Here is a 19,839-nt window from a genome sequence, read left to right as displayed (position 1 = left end):
CTTAGATCTCAGTTCCAAGAAGGGACAGCTTGCAGACTCAGAGCTGAGAGGTGGGCCAGAGAGAACTGAGACCTGGACAAATGGAGGGGATTCCAGGGAGAAATGGAAAATGATGAAAGTCTTGGCAGAAGGCTCATAAAACATGTCCAAAGGGGGGGAAAACCAACCTTGGGAGGAAATGAAACTGATTAAGGAGTTGCCTGGACTCCACTTCTGAGCAGTTAAGTGGAATCCAGCATAACTTGCCACATAATTTCAAATTAAAAAAAAAAATGATTCTCCACTGGTCAATCAACTTCTCTTGGCAGCCATCACACAGACAACCCGGAAGATTATTGACTATTGACTAGCTCTGCTGGAGCTGATGAAAGTCTGGATGAGGCTGGTGACAATGGAGAGGAAAAGGTGGGTGTCAAACTAGTGTATTAAATGGCTCAGGCTGCTAGAAAAAAACACCACAAGCAGCTTCAACAACATTTATTATCTCATGATTCTGGAGGCTCGATGTCCAAGATCAGCAGGGTTGGTTTCTAGTGAGATCCCTCTTCCTGGTTTGAGCTCATTTTGTGCCCACATGGTCTTCCCTCTGTGTACATGGAGGTGGGGGAGACACAAAGGGGGCAGAAGGAAGAAGGAAGGAAGAAATGTTATGGTCAAATGAGATCCGTATGGTTCGTGATTATTTGTGAGAAGTGTGAAGTTGGAGGTATATTTCTTTAACTTTCTTCATTGCCAGTTTTTCTGCTGTAGGAACATATGATATGGTCAAAGAGCCAATTTATGAGAATGCTGGTAGAGTGGACTTGGGCACAGCCAAGGTGCCGGCCAGAGGGTGAGGGGTTAAGAAATGGCGGCCATGACGGCCATGGGAATGAGGGAGTGCAGGACAGGCCACGTCTGTGGGGCAGGGTCCAGAGCAGCCTGGGACCATGCGTGGCTCCTTCTCCAGGACTTTGAAGTCCTTCTCTGACAGTTCCTCAGGGCATTCTTCCTGAGTCCTCTTCTTTTGCTGACCCTCACTGCAGCCTGAGAGGCCAGCTGGGGTCACCCACCTGCCCTGGACCCACCGTGGTTCCACGCCTGTGTCTGGGGTTCTGCCTGGAAGCTTGGAGAAGACCTGCTCTCCGACATCCGTGCCCAAATCTCATCCCTGAAACCATGACTGACTGCCGTGCCCCTCCCCCGACTTGCCCATGCCCCCTTCCCAGAGAGGCACTGCATTTCTTAGGAGAAAATGAGAACAGTGCCCAAAACAGAGGGTTCTCCGAGAGTGTGGAGACCTTGCTCGTTCCTCATCACTTCCCCAATTCTGGACCTGTGGGAATGGCCAAGGAAAGTCTGCCCTGGACCAGCAGTGTGGACTGCTGATAATATGCTCCTCGGCTAAAGACGCATTTCCTTAGATTTCCTAAACACACACCCTGTATCACTGTGTGTATTTCTTTCCTAATGGCCGCACATTGGTGAGCTTGAAACAACATGATTTGTTTTCTCAAAGTCCTGGAGACCAGAAATGTGACATCAAGGTGTCCCAGGGCCATGCTCCCTCCGGAGGCCCCAGGGGATGGTCCCTCTTGCCCCTTCCAGCTCCTGGGGGCTCCAGGTGTCCCTGGGCTGGTGGCCGCCTCCCTCCCATCTCTGCCTCCATCTCCAAGTGGCGTCCCCTCTGTGTCTGTGTCCCTCCTCTTCTGTCTCTGACGAGGACACTGTCATTGGGTTCAGGGCCCCCTGATCCAGGACGACCTCATCTCAGATCCTTCACTCAATCATATCAGCAAAGATCCCATTTTCAGATATGGTCCTGTTCATTGATTCCAGGGGTGATGAGCACATAACTTTCCAACCCACAGTGTATGGAAAAAATAAAACAAGGCAAATAGTAAAAACAGTAGTAATAAGGCATGATTGTAGCTTCTCCTCAGCATAGAGCCTTTCCTGAAAACGGGAAGTTTTTGCATATAAAGTTCATACCCTGACAGGAGCTATCCATATGCACAACATGAGTTAGTTTTCACAAAGTAATTTTGCAGGGAGAAGGACCCATTCTACAAACTCAATAATATGCAGGAATCACCTAAGTATTGACTTTTCTTTTTTCAGGTGTGGTTTTATTGTCTGTTTGCATTTTCCATGATTGGAGACTATTATTCCATCCAGCACCCAGAGGGCCCAGGGACATGTATGTCCCCAAAGCCCTGATCCTATGGGACCCTCTGAAAATGGAATCTGTACCCTGACCTTGGAGTTTGGCTCTGTTTGTGGAGACCATTCTTTGGGAAGATGAATTATGAAAGTTTGTCCTGGCAGAGGAAGATGCATGTGGAATTCTTCTTGAAACACCAGGGAATAATACTGAGGTTGCTGCTTCAGCCATGGAGACTGGTTTATTAAAAAAGAAAACTCCTGGTAAGCTTTTGCTTAATTTAAAACAGGAAACAAAGAGTCAGAGTGGACGGCAGGAGGAAGTCATGAAAGGTCAACCTTTATTGCAGTTGGGAAAGTTGTTTATCTGAGGTCGTCTGTTCGGGAAAGAAGAGCCACTTTTTACCAGGAAAATTGGTTCAACAAGGACTTTATTGCACATCTGGAAGGTGTTTTCAGGTGTCCAGAGTCCTTAAAATGAAGTTTTGTGAGCTGGGAACGAAGGCATGGGTTTTTGTTGGTTGGTACCTTTTAATGCATGCTGAAGGCATCACAACACTTGCGTTTTTATGTGTGTAGTCGATGATGCCAAACATTTCCTTCCTCCCTTGTATTTTCACATATAGTTTTTTAAAAAATGTATAAATATAAGTAGAATTCTGTAACCGGGTTTAACCATAGAAGTGGTGAAGCAAACGATTCTGAAACCTCTTAATGGAATACTTGACAATTTAGGTCACTTGACTGCTTTCGGTGACAGAATCTTTGGACGGAATACATTGTTCCCACTTCATTCTGCATTAATACATCGTCTCTAGGTTACGCTAAACCACCCATTTGTCGCAAAACCAGTGCTTATTTCCACTATGTATTTTCTTTCCGCTACCCCAAGCATTAACACAACATAACCTAACTGTCCTTGCAAAAAGGATCACGTTTACATCAAGCGTAACTTCTGATTAAGCATTTAAATGTTATTGTCAAATGTTTGAAATGAAGAGAGAGAAAAAAACACAAACAGTGTTCCTCAAATGCCTTCAAACCGACTCAGAAAAGGAAACCTGCCTGATTTCTTGCCTGGGAAGCTTGAGGCTTGTGTCCAGCCAAAAGTGTCATCTGGACAGATAAAAATAAGATGAGTTGTTATAGACGTCTGCTGTCAGCCTTTGGCCACATATGAGTAAAGGAAAAATGACATAGGGTCAAAAGCTTCTTCACGTCGCTTGTGAAAGTCCAATTCTGAAACCTGTTGCTATTGGCTTTCCAAAAGGTCATGAAATAAACAAAGTCCTTTCTTGGAAGGCAGATGACATGTTGTCCTGGAGAGAGCAGGAACACGGCATACAGAACGTGGTGATTTTCATGGCATAAGAGTTTTATTGTACATCTTTCAAGATAACTGCCATAATCGTAAGCCAGTGTGTTCCTTCAACAATTGCATCGAGTTGCAGAACCCACAAATTTGTCTGAATCCCTTAGACTTTCTCTACAAAAGGTGGCAAAGACAATCTTCCAGGCTTCCAAAATGCAAAGCCAGACTGGATCACTGAAGATATGTCCCGAAGAATCCCTCCCAAGTCTCTACTCTGAGATGGTCCAACGTGTGTTTCTGACATGGGGCTACCTTCACCTTCCTTGTCAATGGATTATGGGAAGCAGACGTGAATATGTGTATGTATCCAAAATCCTATTTGTAGGAGACTGACTCAGTTTCTCCACTGGCACACTGGGAGGAGGCATTGCCCTTTCGTAAAACATACACATGTCCATGTTGATTTCTATTTATCATCTTTAAAGATGGCTGCCCAGTCTCTTTCTTGGTTCTCCAGAATTCTTGGGGGAAGGTGCCTACCTGGTGGGCTATTTCTCTCGCTTTGGGTCTAGTCCCCAGCTTGTCAGTGTCTTCTCCTCCCCAAGTCATCTGGGCTGCAGCACAAAGTTGCTGTCGATGTTGGACCCATTGTCCCAAATACCATGGACACAGAGAATCATTCGAGGACCCCAACTGGACCATGACAGAGTCCCTCCATGCACAGCTGTGACTGAGTACCACTAGGATGGCAGAAAGCGTGAGGATGAGAGTAGTGTGGACCGAGACCCTGACAGGGACACCCAGCATGAATCTACCACTTTGCACTTGGGTGTGACTGGGGTTCACCTTGTGGGAAAAGGGGGAAATCCCCCTTTCCCTCTTCTGGCTCTTTTGGTTGGTCAGATAATCACATCAGCAAGACACAGATGGATGCAAGAAAATCAAATGAAATTTCATGGGCACGGGTCCGATACATGGCTAATACCAAAATATACGAGGAACTCACACAACTCAACAACAACAAAAAAACAAACAACCCAATTGAAAAATGGGCAGAGGACCTGAAGAGACATTTCTCCAAAGAGGACTTACAAATGGCAAATAGACATATGAAAAAATGCTCAGCCTCACTAATCATCAGAGAAATGCAAATGAAAACCACAATGACATATCACCTCACCCCAGTCAGAATGGCTTTCATCAACAAGACAAATAGTAACAAGTGTTGGAGAGGCTGTGGAGAAAAAGGAACTCTCATACACTGTTGGTGGGAATGCAGACTGGTGCAGCCGCTCTGGAAGGCAGTGTGGAGGTTCCTCAAGAAATTACGAATAGAATTACCACGTGACCCAGAAATCCCTCTCCTGGTTATATACCAAAAAAATCTGAAAACATTTATCCGTAAAGATATATGTGCTCTGATGTTTAGTGCAGCTTTATTTATGAGAGGTTCAGAGACAGGAAGGCGACTTGAGGTCTAGAAAACATTGTGAGCTAAGGATGACGTGAGCCACCTGGGGGTTTCTGGGGGGCCAGGGTGATCAATGCAAGAGAGCTCGTGTTCTGTAATTAGTTTGCCCTGCCCTAAGGATAAGTCACAAGCCATCTCTACTGACACCTCTTATTATGGGCCAGGCTCCTAATTTCAATTCTTCTAGATGGTTAAGGGGCAAGCAGAGGTTTCTCTGGGGTCCACAGGGTCTCAGTCAAAATCATCCACATACTTTGGGATGGTTCGTTCTGAGCGCCCTCCCCCCTCACCCCATCTTCACTAAAAGGTTTCTGTGTGTTTGAGGTGACACAGATTCCCGCCATCGTCGGCTCCATGTTCACTCTTAAAAACTATCTTTAAAATCCCTTTTTCTCTTTCCAAAAATATTTTCTTTTGCGAAGATCAACGTACCAGCTGATGGGGATGAAACAAGGCTTCTTCAAACACATCCGAAGGATAGCTAGAACTTTCTGAAGAAACAGCAACCCAGCCCTCTGCCCTCCCTCCCATCCTCAATGCTTGAGGGGTCAGGAAACCACAGCTTAACACAAATAAACGTCTGCTCTCATCCTTTCCTCTGCGACTCTTTTCAAGTCAAGACGTTTATTATTCCACTTATTTGTATCATTGCTGTCATTATTATTTCACCTTCCAGTTATCTCCAAAAATAGCTTGAAGAACACAACCCTCAGCAAACCTCTGTACCAGCCAGCGATGAGGACACAAAATCTTTGCAGATCAAGGGGACATATCTGCCTCAAACCCCGAAGCCACAATGTCCAGACCCCACAAACTGACTCACGGGTTTGATTTATTTTTTCAAATGTCGTCTCGGAAGAATCAGCGTCGGCACACTGGCTTTCTTGGAAAGCATGAGTGAGTCAATAAGGAAAGAAAACACTTTTGCATGCCAAGGAATACTGCGGGTGTTGTTTTTGGTGTCCTCTGCCATTCCTAGCCTCGGACCGTGTTCCATCCAGGGGCACGTGTTCAACTCTCCCTGGTGAGGTAATACGAGTTCAGACAATTAAGTTCACAAACTCATCCCAGAAAAAGTGCTACACACCTCACTGCTGAATATCACTATGGTCACCTTCGAAGGACTCCCCTTGGGAAGCTATGCACCGATTCCAGCACCTAGTCCACCCTTCAAAGCAGTTTTGGAACTCTTTTTCTGGAATGGCCATCAGAACTGTCATTGTATTACCCTTGGTGTCCTGAATGTCATCCAAATGTCTGCCTTTCAATATTTCTTTTATCTTCAGGTAAAGAAAGAAGTCATTGGGGGCCAGATCAGGTGAGTAGGGAGGGTGTTCCAAAACAGTCATTTGTTTACTGGCTAAAAACTCCCTCACAGACAGTGCCGTGTGAGCTGGTGCATTGTCGTGATGCAAGAGCCATGAATTGTTGGCGAAAAGTTCAGGTCGTCTAACTTTTTCACGCAGCCTTTTCAGCTCTTCCAAATAGTAAACTTGGTTAACTGTGTGTCCAGTTGGTACACATTCATAACGAATAATCCCTCTGATATCAGAAAAGGTTAGCAACATCATTGCAACAAGTTCACGAACTTAACTGTCAGATCTTGTAGACGGCTGAGTTTGTTGGTGAACAATGGCTGCTGATTCCAGGGGTCACATGGGGTGCTGCGGTTGTGCAGAAGAACCTGAAGAAGCTGCAGGATGAGCGTCACAAAGGAGGGACATGATCAGGTCTCTAAAGGCTGGAAGGCTGACAGTCCCAACTGGATTCGCCCCCACTTTGTTCTGCTATGTTGTCCATCTCCTTAAAACTGAGATGCCGTGGCCCCAGGTGTTTGCATTTCCACTGCTACCAACAAAGCCCTGCTTCATTTTATCCTGATGGGATAATCTGCAGTGACCTACGGGAAGTCCTCAGAGCAGAAAATGACCCATTATGTGGATCTTAACCCATAATAACCAAGGCAAGGTGTGCTGTTGATGCACCCCACCTCGCTTTCCTCTTGAACTGCGCCCCAAATGTGTGTTGGTGTCTGGGGGTTTAAAATAAGTTCTCAGGTAAGGTCCCGGAGTGGAATTGCCAGGTGGTATGGCAGCTGTATTTCAGTTTTTTGAAGAACCTGCATGCTGTTTTCCATCGTGGCTGCACCGATTTACAACCTGAAGAAATCTGAAACACTAAGCTGCAAAGATCTGTGCACCCTTATGTTCACTGCAGTGCCATTCCCAACAGCCAGTGTTCATGTGTAGACAGTTGGATAAAGGAGAGGTGTCACATACTGGGGGTGCCAAGAAAATGTATACACATGACTTGTATTCGTCTTTTGTCATCGGTGTATACGGAGTATTACAATTTGAATCCAGTTTTTTCCTTTCTTAAAATGTGTATACTTTTTTTTGGCACCCTCTGTATGTATAATGGAGCATTAGCAGGTCATAAAAAAGAATGAAATCTAAGCATTTGCGACAACAATGATGGACCTAGAGGGTATCATGCTCAGTGACGTAAGTCAGACAGAGAAAGACAAATACTGTGTGATCTCACTTATATGTGGAATCTAAGGAACAAAATAAACAAACACAACAGAAATAGACCCGTAGATACAGAAAACAAGCTGATGGTTGACAAAGGGAAGGGAGTCTGGAGGGACAGAAATTGAACAAATGGTTAAAATGGTAAATTTCATAGTGTGTATATTTTACCATAAAAAAAAAAAAAACCCACGTTGGCCTAAGGAAAAAAATATATAAAAATACGCTGAAATCCGTTGTTCGTGCGTTCTCATAAAGCACATGGGACTCCCTTAAAGTAGCTGAGTGGGTGGGGCTGTCATCCCGTGATTTTATTTAGAGAATGCACTGCTTCTACTGCAGCCATTCCTCCCTTCCTGCTAGTGAACACCTGACTTATGTGCCGCTGAGACACACACACACACACACACACACACACAGACACACACAGACACACACAGACACACACACACATAGACACACATATGCACACACACAGACACACACAGACACACACACTGGCCGCAGGCCTTAAAAGTGACCCCCACCCCACTCTAAATGGCAGGCAGGACACCGTCTTTTGTCGCATAAGTGTTATTCTTATTCTACATTTCTAATCGCAAATCCAGGTTGTGCAATGTTGCATGTCATTAGTGCTTTTACTTGGCATGAGAAAAATGCCCTTTGAAGTTTGTTTATTTAAAAAGAAGAAGAAGAAAAAAAAAACACAGGACGCCGAGACGATGGATGGAAACTTCTGTACCACAAATGAGCTCTTTGTTTTGTGCCAAAAGCTCCTTTCTTGAATGCGTCCTTTTGACTGAACTTGAAAGCAAAGCTATCAACATTGCCGATAAAATGAAAACCTTTTAGGTTGCTGTGACTGAAGAAAATAATAATAGTAATAATTAAAAAAAAATCCCAGAATCCTTTTAGGCTGAGTCTGCAGGTCCTGTGCAATTGTGGCCAGGTTGTGATGAGTTCTTGCTTTTTGTCACTCTGATATCCAAGGGGTATGTTTCCAGTTCCACGTGCCAAAACAAAAAACACCACAAACCAAAAACCAAAAAAACAAAAACAAAAAAACACCAACCAAATGGCTGAAAGGCATTTGGGTAACGAATTGGGTCAGTTCTTAACCATCCTTTGCGTTCTAATGTATGTACCTTGTTCTTCCAATGGGATTCTGCGAGTGTAGCTTCTGAGAATTGTGTATTATCTATCATACATTTATGCCACCGACACTTATTAGAGTTAGCTTAAGAAACAGGACTCCAGGACCCCCCTCTTTTAATTTTCCTGTGTTTGTGCTTCTTTTTTTCCACCGTCAACTACCCATGCTGTCAGGAAAATGCCAGTCAGGAAAATGCTCCATAGAGGGAAAGCAGGAGCTTTTCAGATTAGGGACAGGGAGGTGGGGGTTTTCAAGTTTCCTATCAGCAGCCTGCACCCAACCTCCTCACGCTTACGTCCCCTCCCCCCACTCCTCTGTAAGGAGCCTCCCTCCAAAGTGTTTTTTAACTTGAAAGAACTGACCTTGGCGTTTCTCCCAACACTTAACATTCCGAAGGAAGGACATTCTTAAGTGCACACTCACCAACCATCTCATTCTCTGTTTCTTTTCACCTTTTCGGTGAGCACATACATTTTTCTTGTATAAAACCATTTCCCATCGAGAGCCCTTGAAAGAATGTGCGTTAACTATTTCCTGTAGAGCTCTGACTTTGTAAATTTCTGTGGTAAATTGGGGTTAACGAAGAATCTTACAGATCTAACGGATGTTGCTGAGAAAAGAAGTGAACTCAACCTTAGGGGTGATTATAATTCCATTAGCTCTGTGTTTGAGGTGAATTAAATAAATTGGGCAAGTAAATATAGTCCTACTTGAAATGGAAAAAGTGTCAATTAGTGTTAAATATGTTGAAAGTTAGGACCTGAGCACGAAATTCGTGACTGGTCTTTTTATTTCATTAATTGCCTGGTTTTAAAATATTGATGTTACATTTCACCATTCTAAATTTTTCTTTTTCTGTGACCTAGTAAGTAAAATTAGATGACACCTTACCTGAAAGTGTGAAGAAGAGGTTTCAAATAAAAAAATTGAAGTCCAACCCCCATGACTTTTTATTTTAGGAAAACACAGCCCTGGATTATGTGAGATTATTTTCCGTTTTTCTTGAAAATAGGATCAACTCACTAGCGGGAAAGACCAAGTGTAGCTGTTCAGCGTGAACCAACTAACACTCAAATATTTCATTTTGGCCCAACACAAAGCAGGTTTTTGCAAAGAATGGCTTCCTTCAACTTCTCTTAAAATTGTATATGAGAGTGCGTTATCCAAAAGGTTTTACAACTTGTAGAATTCACTCATCAAAATAGTGTTCACTGTATATGTACGTCAAGTCATTATGTTGTAGACCTTCAACTTACAGTGCTGTACATCAATCATATCTCAATAAAACTGAAAGAAAATGTGTGGTTTTATAGACATCTTTGATGTCCAAGAAAAACGTCCAATTCTATTTTTATAGGAAGAAAACACCACATTTTCCAGAATTAACAAACTTGAGCCCACTTGACTTTTTTTTTTTTTTTAAAGAACCAAAACACCAAAGGAGTTTGATGAAATAGTGGTCTGATTGGATGATTTCTTGATTATTCATTTGTATGACTCCATGGTGAAAAAACTGTGAACTTCCTGTTAAAATTAGAGTGTGTGCCTGATCATTTCTGATATTTCGCCAAGTCCTTAAACTCAACATTTCCATCACTCCCTTCAACCAGATCACCTTTTTGGAATGTGTGTCAACCATCATATCCAGATGCCCAGGCATGAAAAGTCAAGGTCAGACATATTTGCCTCCAAAGGGGGTGCTTTGCCTATTCAGTCCGTTGCAATTCAATGTCGTTTCGTTTGACCTTCATAAGTCAGTCTTCCTCACTCTTTCTCTTGTCGGTTCTCTGGTCCAAAAATGTTGGAATGAGTCCTCTTTGCCTAAAGGCTGAAAGGCTCTATGAAACTTAGCACAGGAAGGTGCCCTTGAGCCACCACCTTTACCATCCACACGCAAATGAAGGAAGCCATCTCCTAATGACGACTCAGGTCCGTGGACTGCAATGTGGAAGACTTCCCTGGAATTCCATTTCTTGCATAAACTTGCATTTCTTATTGTAAAGCATTTACACTCAATGGTTTTCCCAGTGTAGGTGACAGTTGGGATTGGGAGGTGAGGCTGCATTTCAGAGGAGTGTATAAAGAGTGTTGACAGTTTTTCAGTGTGTAAATACCCAAATCTGCCTTAAGGACATCTTAAAGGTTGTGTAATAAAGAGGAGAGGGTCCTAGCATTGCAGGGGGAAAAAAATCTGCAGGACCCCAAGAATATGGGAAGAATCACAAGGCTTTTGGATTTATGTCTTTCCGAGGCTTAAAAGATTGCGGTGAGATTTCCTTTGGGCTCCTGGTAAATTGTGTCTCTGCTTCTCACACCTGCGTTGTGGCATTTCTTGTGTCTGTTGTAACTACCATGTGCATATGTGAGCTGATGACAAGCCACCTCAAATCCTTTGATCCCAGGAGGAAGTAGGTGGGGTATAAATTATGTTTGACTACCAGGCACTGTTGTGGTTTGGGGCAGAGAATTTCGGGGAGCGTTGGGGGGGGGTGAACATGCAGGAGGGAAAACAGCTTCTGGTGTCTAGAGACGGGTGAGTTCACTAACCAGTGTGGATAAATGGGAAGGAAGAGTAAATTACACCTTGTTTTCAGAATAAATTTTTGAGATAGAATTCACATAGCACACAATTCACCCATTGAAGGTGTACAGCTCAGTGGTTTTTAGTGGACCCCCAGAGCACTGGAACCATCGCTTTTAGAACATTTTATCACCCCAACAAGAACTACTAACTCTATCGTTTAACCATCACCACGTTTTCCCTCCACCGTCCCCACGTGATTCCCGGTACCCAGTCACCTGCGCCCCCTCTGTCTGGATTGGCCTGTTCTGGTTGTCTCACATCCCTGGGCTCAGACCACACGTGACTTTCTTTTTTGGACTGGAGTCTTTCACTTAGCATGCTTTCGAGGCTCACCCATGCGGTAACGTGTAGGAGTACTTCATTCCTTTTGATGGCTGAGTAATAATCCATTGTATGTATAGACCACATTTTGGTAATTTTTCTTTTCTCTTTTTCTAAGATTCAATGAGTCGGAGACAAGTCTGCAGACTCTGTCTGGATCAAATGCTGCCTGTGATTTCTTTTCACAGAGGATTGTATCTGGACGCCCAAAGCAGGTGGCTGTATTTGGCTTTCATTCCTGCTAGGAACAGACTGATATTCACTGACCTCTCTTTCCCAACCCCCACAATCATCTGTGTGATAACTTCCCAATCAACCTGGAAGGGAAGACCAGGCTTGGCCAGTTGCGATATGCACGGGACTCAGAACCCAACCGAAACAGCTATTTCATGAAAGAGCAAAGGGCTTGGGTACAGCCCATGACAGGCTCCCCCCAACCATCTCCTTGCAAAACTGAATGCACCCACTCAGTTCTTGGCAAGACAGACAGACGCTCAAGGCTGGTGCATGGAGGAAGCAGGCGGACCCTCAGAGGAGGGGACGTTTCCCATGGTCGCCCTCACTTCTGACACCAAAAAGAAGTTGGGAGGAATTTCCCCAAATGCCCCCAGCCATGATGTAAACTGTGCAGACTGCAAGGTCACAGAGCCATGTGGCCAGACCCTTGTGCGGCCTGGGCCTGGCCGTGGGGGAAACCCTGATGTTGGAACACAGCACAGAGGCTGTTGCACGCAGCACCTTTGGGGGTGTCTGCTAAACCCTGCCCTCTGATCTTTGAGAAGCCAACCAATAAACAGCCTGACCTGCTGGCTGGGGAACCCACTGTGAAGTCCACATGGGTCTCAGAGAGAAAGCAAGACTTTCTGCCCTTTGCTTCTTCAGCTGAATGATGCCAGCAGGCTCCCCATCTTCCCCCAACGACCTCATTCTTCCAGGTGGAGATAAGAGCAGCTGTGCAAGTCAAGGTCACCTTCCCTCAGTGGCTGACTCTGTCTCAATGATTCCCACTTGGAAGAAGAAGAGGAGGAGAAGACACACACCTATTGCAGGTAGAGGGCGAGAGAGGGAGGGATGGAGGGAAGGAGTCAAGGAGAGGAGACAGAGAGGGAGAGAGGAAAGTCGTAAGTCTGTCTATCATTTCCTCCAGGCTTCTACAAAGAAACCCCCACCCCCACTGAATATACTGGGAAGGGATGGTAGGGGACAAAACAAAATTGCTTTATGATTACGCCCAATGAGTCATAACTGTCCAACACACCAGTTACATATGCTTCCCCCCAGGAGCCCTCAAGAAATACCAGGCATGTAGTGTAACGTGCTGCATCTCAAGGACTGTGGTTTAGGGGAAGGAACACGGGCACTGGGGATCTCCAGAGAATTTCTCCCAGCTCCCCTCCGACCAGGGATTGTAATGAAAAGGCGGTGGTTTAACCTCATCTGGAAACGACGAGGGACTCAAACCTGGTGGTCTTCAGAGCGCCTCTCATTTTCAACATCCTATCCCCTGAGTGATTATTACACTTCTGAGTGTCATGCTACACAGCCCAGCTCTAAGAGTGTGGCAGTGGCTGTGGATTCAAGACACGTGGAAAACGAACTATGTTGGAGTCACAGGAAGAAAGTACAGGGGCAGTCAAGGTCTTGACTCGGAGTATTCCAGGAGTCTGGGGAACAGTGGGGCCCATGTGGCTACGATGACCACCATGGTGAATTTCATGGGGAATACAAGGTCTGACAATGACATTCACAAATGCATCCTAGGAAAACGTGCTACACACCTCAGTGCTGAATATCACTATGGTCACCTTCGAAGAACTCCCCTTGGGAAGCTATGCACAGACGCCAGTGCCTATTCCACCCTTCAAAGCAATTTTGGAACTCTTTTTCTGGAATGGCCTTCAGAGCTGTCGTCATATTACCCTTGATGTCCTGAATGTCATCCAAATGTCTTCCTTTCAATATTTCCTTTATCTTCGGGTAAAGAAAGAAGTCATTGGGGTCCAGATCAGGTGAGTAGGGAGGGTGTTCCAATACAGTTATTTGTTTATTGGCTAAAACCTCCCTCACAGACAGAGCCCTGTGAGCTGGTGCATTGTCGTGATGCAAGAGCCATGAATTGTTGGAGAAAAGTTCAGGTCGTCTAATTTTTTCATGCAGCCTTTTCAGCACTTCCAAATAGTCAACTTGGTTAACTGTCTGTCCAGTTGGTACAAATTCATAATGAATAATCTCTTTGATATCAAAAAAGGTTAGCAACATCGGTGCAACAAGTTCGCAAACTTAATTGTCAGACCTTGTAGGTGGTTTCTTCTGAAAGTTGAGAAGAGTGAGGTGTGGCCAGACAGAGGAGGTGATGGGAAAGGATCCAACCCTGAAGGAGCCAAGCTGACTTCCAGCAGAGAAGAGGCTGACGGCCCCAGCTTGCCCTGCCATGAGTGAGGTCAGAGTCCGGCCAAGCCTTGATGGTTCTGACCAATAACCATGCCTGTGCGTCTTCCAAATTGACACAAGGTGACCACGTCCGGTCCAAGTGTCCCTACCTCCCTAGAGCTGTGGGTTGGCAGGCTGTCTGTAGGTGAAGTGAGTTGTTGGTGCAGGAGTTGTTTCTTGTGGCTTTGATAATGGTACTCCCTGGATTGAGTTTGTGAATAAGGACACTGGGACGCTGAATGACCTCACGTTCTAACACGTGTTAGGCTGACACTGTGACACTGGCTTTGGTTTGCCTTCCAGACCCTCCACAAAGGTAGCTCCCACTTCTCCACCCACGAGCCCCCCACTCAGGTTCCCTGGCTGTCCCTTCTGAACAATCCAGAAGCTCCCTGAGCCTTAATATGACTTCCCCGCCACATGCCCCTTTGTAACCCCTGGACAGAGGCAACAGCATAACGACGTACTGCAGACTTGCCTTCCAGCTGAAATAACCTTCTAGGAAACTGTCCTGACACTCTGATAAATAAACGCTGCTGGTTAGGCGCCAATAAAAATAGCCTCCATATTAAATTCTGCTGTGCTGTGCTAAGACAATCCCAGGAGGCCACGTCCATTCCCTGAGACTTTAGTGAAAAGGAAGAACCTGCCAGAACACAACAGAGCCCACTGGGCTTCTGGATAATGAGGAGAGCTTGAGTTTGCTAGCCTGGCTCGTTGGTGGCCGCAGAGCGGGTCCACAGACTGAACCTCGTCATGGGTAGATGAGCTTTGCTAGGGTCACCTTTGTGGGAGACGAAACTGAGGGTCGTTCAAAGAAGATGCTTTAGGGCCACTCAGGTGGGTTCTGAATAACTGCTTCTGTCATTTTGTCTTCATCCTGTCGATGGTAATTGATGGTAATTAAGGTGATCAAAGTGATGTTTTCATGAGATTAACGTGGCGACAGCACGCACGGCAGTTCTGGGCCTCTCCCTGATGCTGGGAGTATATTATTAGACAGCTGGGGGATCTATTAACACAGAGAAATAAACAACCAGCACGATATTTTAATCATATGTCACAGCCTAAATATAACCCACAGGAAGCCATATTGTGAAACAACCCAAGTACATAAACCATCTTTTGCATGATGCCCTGGACCCTAAGAGCTGGTTCACCGATGTTTGGTTAAATCACATACATTTTAGGTCTATCATACCAGAAGGAATGCATCTTCTGAGGACAGCGTTTCATATGCCCATGCGTCTGGTGTAGGTATGGCCCCCGGGGCTGAGCTGTAGGATTGAGGCAGCTGCAGCGGGCTGTTTTCATCCTGGCAGAAATGAACTCAGTTTCAGCGTTCAGAGTAACATCTGGACTCGGGTTGCTTAGCTGTCCTGGAAGCGTGTTCTTTGGCGCGCAAACAGAGAGTGCGTACAATTAGCTCGACAATCTTAAGGAACTTTGATCAGGCCGCACAGCTGTGCAGTGCTTGCGGGTTTGGTGGAATGCAGTGAGTGAAAAGGTTTCAATTCCCTTGGCGACACACGTTCAAAGGCAAGCCTCATTTAGACGTGTTTGTGGTTACCCGGAATCACGGTAAGGGACGTGGAAAAGTTTTAGAAAGAGGGGAAGCTCACCCTATTTCGTCGTGGAGGGCACTTAAAACTGTGGAGGACATCCTACAACCCCAATTCTACCTAAAGGGTTGAAACTGTTCTGGTTACAGTTTGAGAAACAGAATAGAAATGGTCGGACAGACGCTGTCTGTGGCTGGTAAAGAGTTCTATGAGGTTCATACTAAAAGTCCCAACCAGAAGTGATCATGACCCCTCAGGGGACACTTGGCAATGTCTGGGGACATTTGAGTTGTCATACTGGGAAAGGGGGGGTGCCACTGGCATCTGGTAAGTGGATGCCAGGGATGATGGTCCAACCCATGTAGTAGTGTGCAGGACGACCCAGCACAGATAATGGCCCACCCCAAAGGTCAAAGGTGCTGAGGCTGAGAAAGCCTGATCTAGCAGGAGAGATTGTCTCTATTTCTGCATCTGTCCATTTGCTATCCATCTCTTCGTTTGTCTCTGTGTCTACCTACCTATGGGAATGGTCCACAACCCAGGGGCAAAAGTGTCTCTCAGGGGACATTTGGAAATGTCTGGTTACAGTTTGGGACCATGGTAACCGGCACAACTTACCCACTGGTCTTTAAAGGGTGAGGGGCATGGATGCTGTTCAACTTCCTTCAGTGAACAGGACACCCCACCATTATAGACACACGGAACAAATTGGTGGTCACCAGATGGGAAGGGACTTGGGGGTCTGGGTGAAACAGAGGAAGGAGCTAAGAAGTACAAATAGACAGTTACAAAGTAGTCACAGGGATGTAAAGTACAGCACAGGGAATATCGTCAATAATATGGTGATAACTGTGTACGGTGCCAGGTGGGGATTGGACTTATGGGGGTTCACTTTGTAAGTTATATACATGTCTAAACGCTATGTCACATTCCTGAAACTAATATAACATTGCATGTCAACCGTAATTACAGAATAACTTTTGAAAATAAAGAAAGAATTATCCAACCCACAAGAAGAGTTGTGCTGAGGTTGAGAAGCCCTGTCTGGGGGATGATGGAGCCATGAAAAGATGAGACGGAGACTCTGAAGGGGACACAGATGGAAGAACAGAGTGGGACATCCTGCAGCTCTGTTTTGCATTTGTTGCACTTCATTTTGTTTTGCTCCTGCAGGGGAGGAAGACGTAGAAGAGAAATAGCCAGGAATTTCATGCCAGGGGACACTCCAGGGTGGTGGCCCCAGTGACAAACCACCAATAAGTAGTAGGGAAGCTACAAGAAACGTGAAGGAAGTGACTATTTCATATTCAACTGTTCGTGCATATTTGCTACAGGTCTGTCCCTCATTCCCCAAACTTTCAGCAAAGCCCAATGTACATGGTGAGGTCTCGTGGGAGTTCACTCATTCCCTTTGGTCCTCCATTCGTTCCTGGAGGCAATGAGAGGGTCATGGTTGCATGACTGATTCGAGAGGGAGAAAAAGAGTGATGCCTTGTGTATGTGGGGTGTGTGACTAATAGAATGACCTGAAGGACTGGAGCCCCCCCCAAAACACACACACAACACATTGACCAGCATCCTGAGAAAACCAGCTGCTCAAAGAATGGGACTTTGAGTGAAGCTTGAAGACCCATGTGACCACAGCTGCAACATTCATTAGCGTGTTTCTTCTCCAATTATGATGCCGTGAAAATAGATTGGACGAGTGACCTACCTCCTTGGCCACTTGACTGGCAGATGGCCTCCCTTCATACCTGGACAGAAACCTCACCCTCACTCTATGGGGGTGCCTTGGAATACGCTCTTGATTACGAGTTGTGGGCTTGCCTCCCAGCTGAAATAACTTTATAGGAAATTGTTTGGACATCTCAATAAATAAACCTCTTGAATCAGAGCCAATAGAAATATCCCCAATATTAAATCCCGCTGTGCTATGGTAAGATAATTGGAGATGGTCACTTCCCTACACCGAAGCTTTAGGGAGGAAAACAAAATCCTGGGAGAACGCAATGAAGCGCATTTATCTTGTTCCGATCTAGAAAGACATGTGACATCGTGCAGGCTGGCTCTCTTCCAGAGCCATGGCCAGCCTCCAAACCCAACCCACCTTGTGTTTCCTGCCCCGGCTGCCAGGAAGAACTTCTGGCCACATGTAGAATAAGAATCAGTTCACAGATAACCAGAGGAAACCCAGGAACCAGAAGGAGTTGAGATTCAGCTATACATTTCAATTGAGGTTGTGTCAATTTTAATCTCTTACGGCTAGCTGTTATGAAAACGTGATTCCATGCCGCAAAGAGCTGTGGCTGGCATGAGGACATCCCATGGAGACTTTAGAGTAATTTAGCCCTGTTTGGATTATGTAGAGCTGCACCTCTTTCTTGGGTGGGGTTTCAGTTTTATGTGGAAAGACAAATTCCTGCATAAATTGGGATTGATAGAAACAGTAGCACATTTGTATGTAGACACCTATACTGACATTTTAGATATAAAAATATTTTATACACTTGTACCTATCCATATAAACATAAATAATATATAAGTATACATGTGTACATGCCAGTAAAACACTACTGCACGAGGCACGCATACAAAATAGGAATGCCAAATGGCTACATAACACACTAGGTTTGGTTTGTCTTTGCTGCTGGGTAGCAAGACTTGAGTTAGAAAGTAGAACTGTAGGCTGAGATCTCCTGTACTGTGTGCTTACCACTGTCCAGTCCTAGACGGATAAAACATACACACAGACTGAACAGACTGTTGTGACCCAGGCAGTGACATGGTGTCAGCTCGTCATGAAGCCACTTTTTTGTGCTTTAGGTTTTATCCAAGGCTAAAGCTTGGATCCGTTCACTTGTGCTGAAGCTGCCTTCATGCTACACATGTTTCAACCTCCATCTGCTTTCCACGAAGGCACAGAGGGAAGGAAGTGTGTGTGTGTGTGGTTTCCGTGAACAGGCGCTGTGACCAGCTCTGCAGTGGGACGTGGCCAGCCCACGGCCAGGATGGAGTGACCACTGCAAGCGTGGACGGCGGGTATCTGAGTCAGTGGGAATTACAGCAGTTTTTCCTCCCTGCTTTTTGCTAAATTTAGCTATTGGATTGCTTCATTTCGCTGCTCATGGCAGTGAAGTCATGCTTATTTTTGGTTAACACCTCAGTGGAAAGACATTTCCAATCCGCTTGCTAATGTTTCTGATGGAATTTTATTGTCCTCCCCTTCAAGCAAAAGAGCGACCTGCCACACCATGTGTATGTGAAAATGCAAAAGTTGCAAAGAGGAGAAGAAAGGGACCCCATTCTTCAGTCTCCCAATCCAGTTGGGAAAAGGGCATTTACACAACCTAAAATGAATTTAAAAAAATAATACAAGGGCGTCGACAGGGGCCATAAGCAGGTCTCTGAGGTTGGATACAAATGTGAGGAATAAGACCAGAGACTCTTCAAGTTGAGAGAAGCAGGAACAAAGAGCGGCAGAGAGAGAGGCAGAGACAGAGAGTGGGGGAAAAAGAGAAGAGAGAGAGAGAAAGACAGGGAGAGAGAGAGAGAGAGAGAGAGAGAGAGAGAGAGAGAGAAGGGGGCAGGGATTTTTACTAAATGACCAGGGTGTTAACAAGAAGATTAACATCATGTAAGGGAGTGAATGCTTTTTCTGTCCATTCTTTTGTATCTTATTATCTCCATCTAAAAGGCAAATACAACTTCCCCACCTTTCCTTTTTTTAATACACGCAACAGAAAATTTACTATTGTAGTCATTTCAAACTGTACAACTCACCGGCATTGAGTCCATTCAGAATAGTTTGCAATCATCCCCACCATCTGGTCCCAGAACCTTTTCTTCACCCCCAACCCATAGCAGCGTGAGTCACAATTGCCGAAGGGTGGGAAGCAACCTAAGTGTGCACTGATGGATGAATGGGAAAACAAAATGGGGTCCATCCACACCCTGGAATATTACTCAGCCATGAAAAGGAGGGAGGCTCTGACACTCGCTACAATGTGCATGGACCCTGAACACACAGTGCTCAGTGAGAGACGCCAGGCACATAAGGCCACCCAGTGTGTGACCCCATTTATGTGAAACGTCCCCCACTCTTGTTTGTAAGGTCATATGTTGATGAATAAGAGCCAGTAGCAGAACTAACTAGAAGAAGAAGCAAAGAAGCAAGCAGAACTGCCGGAAGTAAATTTCCTGCAAAGTGAAACACACATTCTTTCCTTTAATAGCAAATTAGAGGCCTTGTTTTTCCTTTGCTGAACTTATACATTCAAATATAAATGGTCTATGATTTCCTGAAATGCCCTGGTGTGGAAAGTCTGTGAGGTCA

This window comes from Rhinolophus hipposideros, assembly GCF_964194185.1.
Source record: "Rhinolophus hipposideros genome assembly, chromosome: X".
In the NCBI taxonomy this organism is placed as follows: domain Eukaryota; kingdom Metazoa; phylum Chordata; class Mammalia; order Chiroptera; family Rhinolophidae; genus Rhinolophus; species Rhinolophus hipposideros.
Note: the sequence above shows the minus strand (reverse complement) of the source record.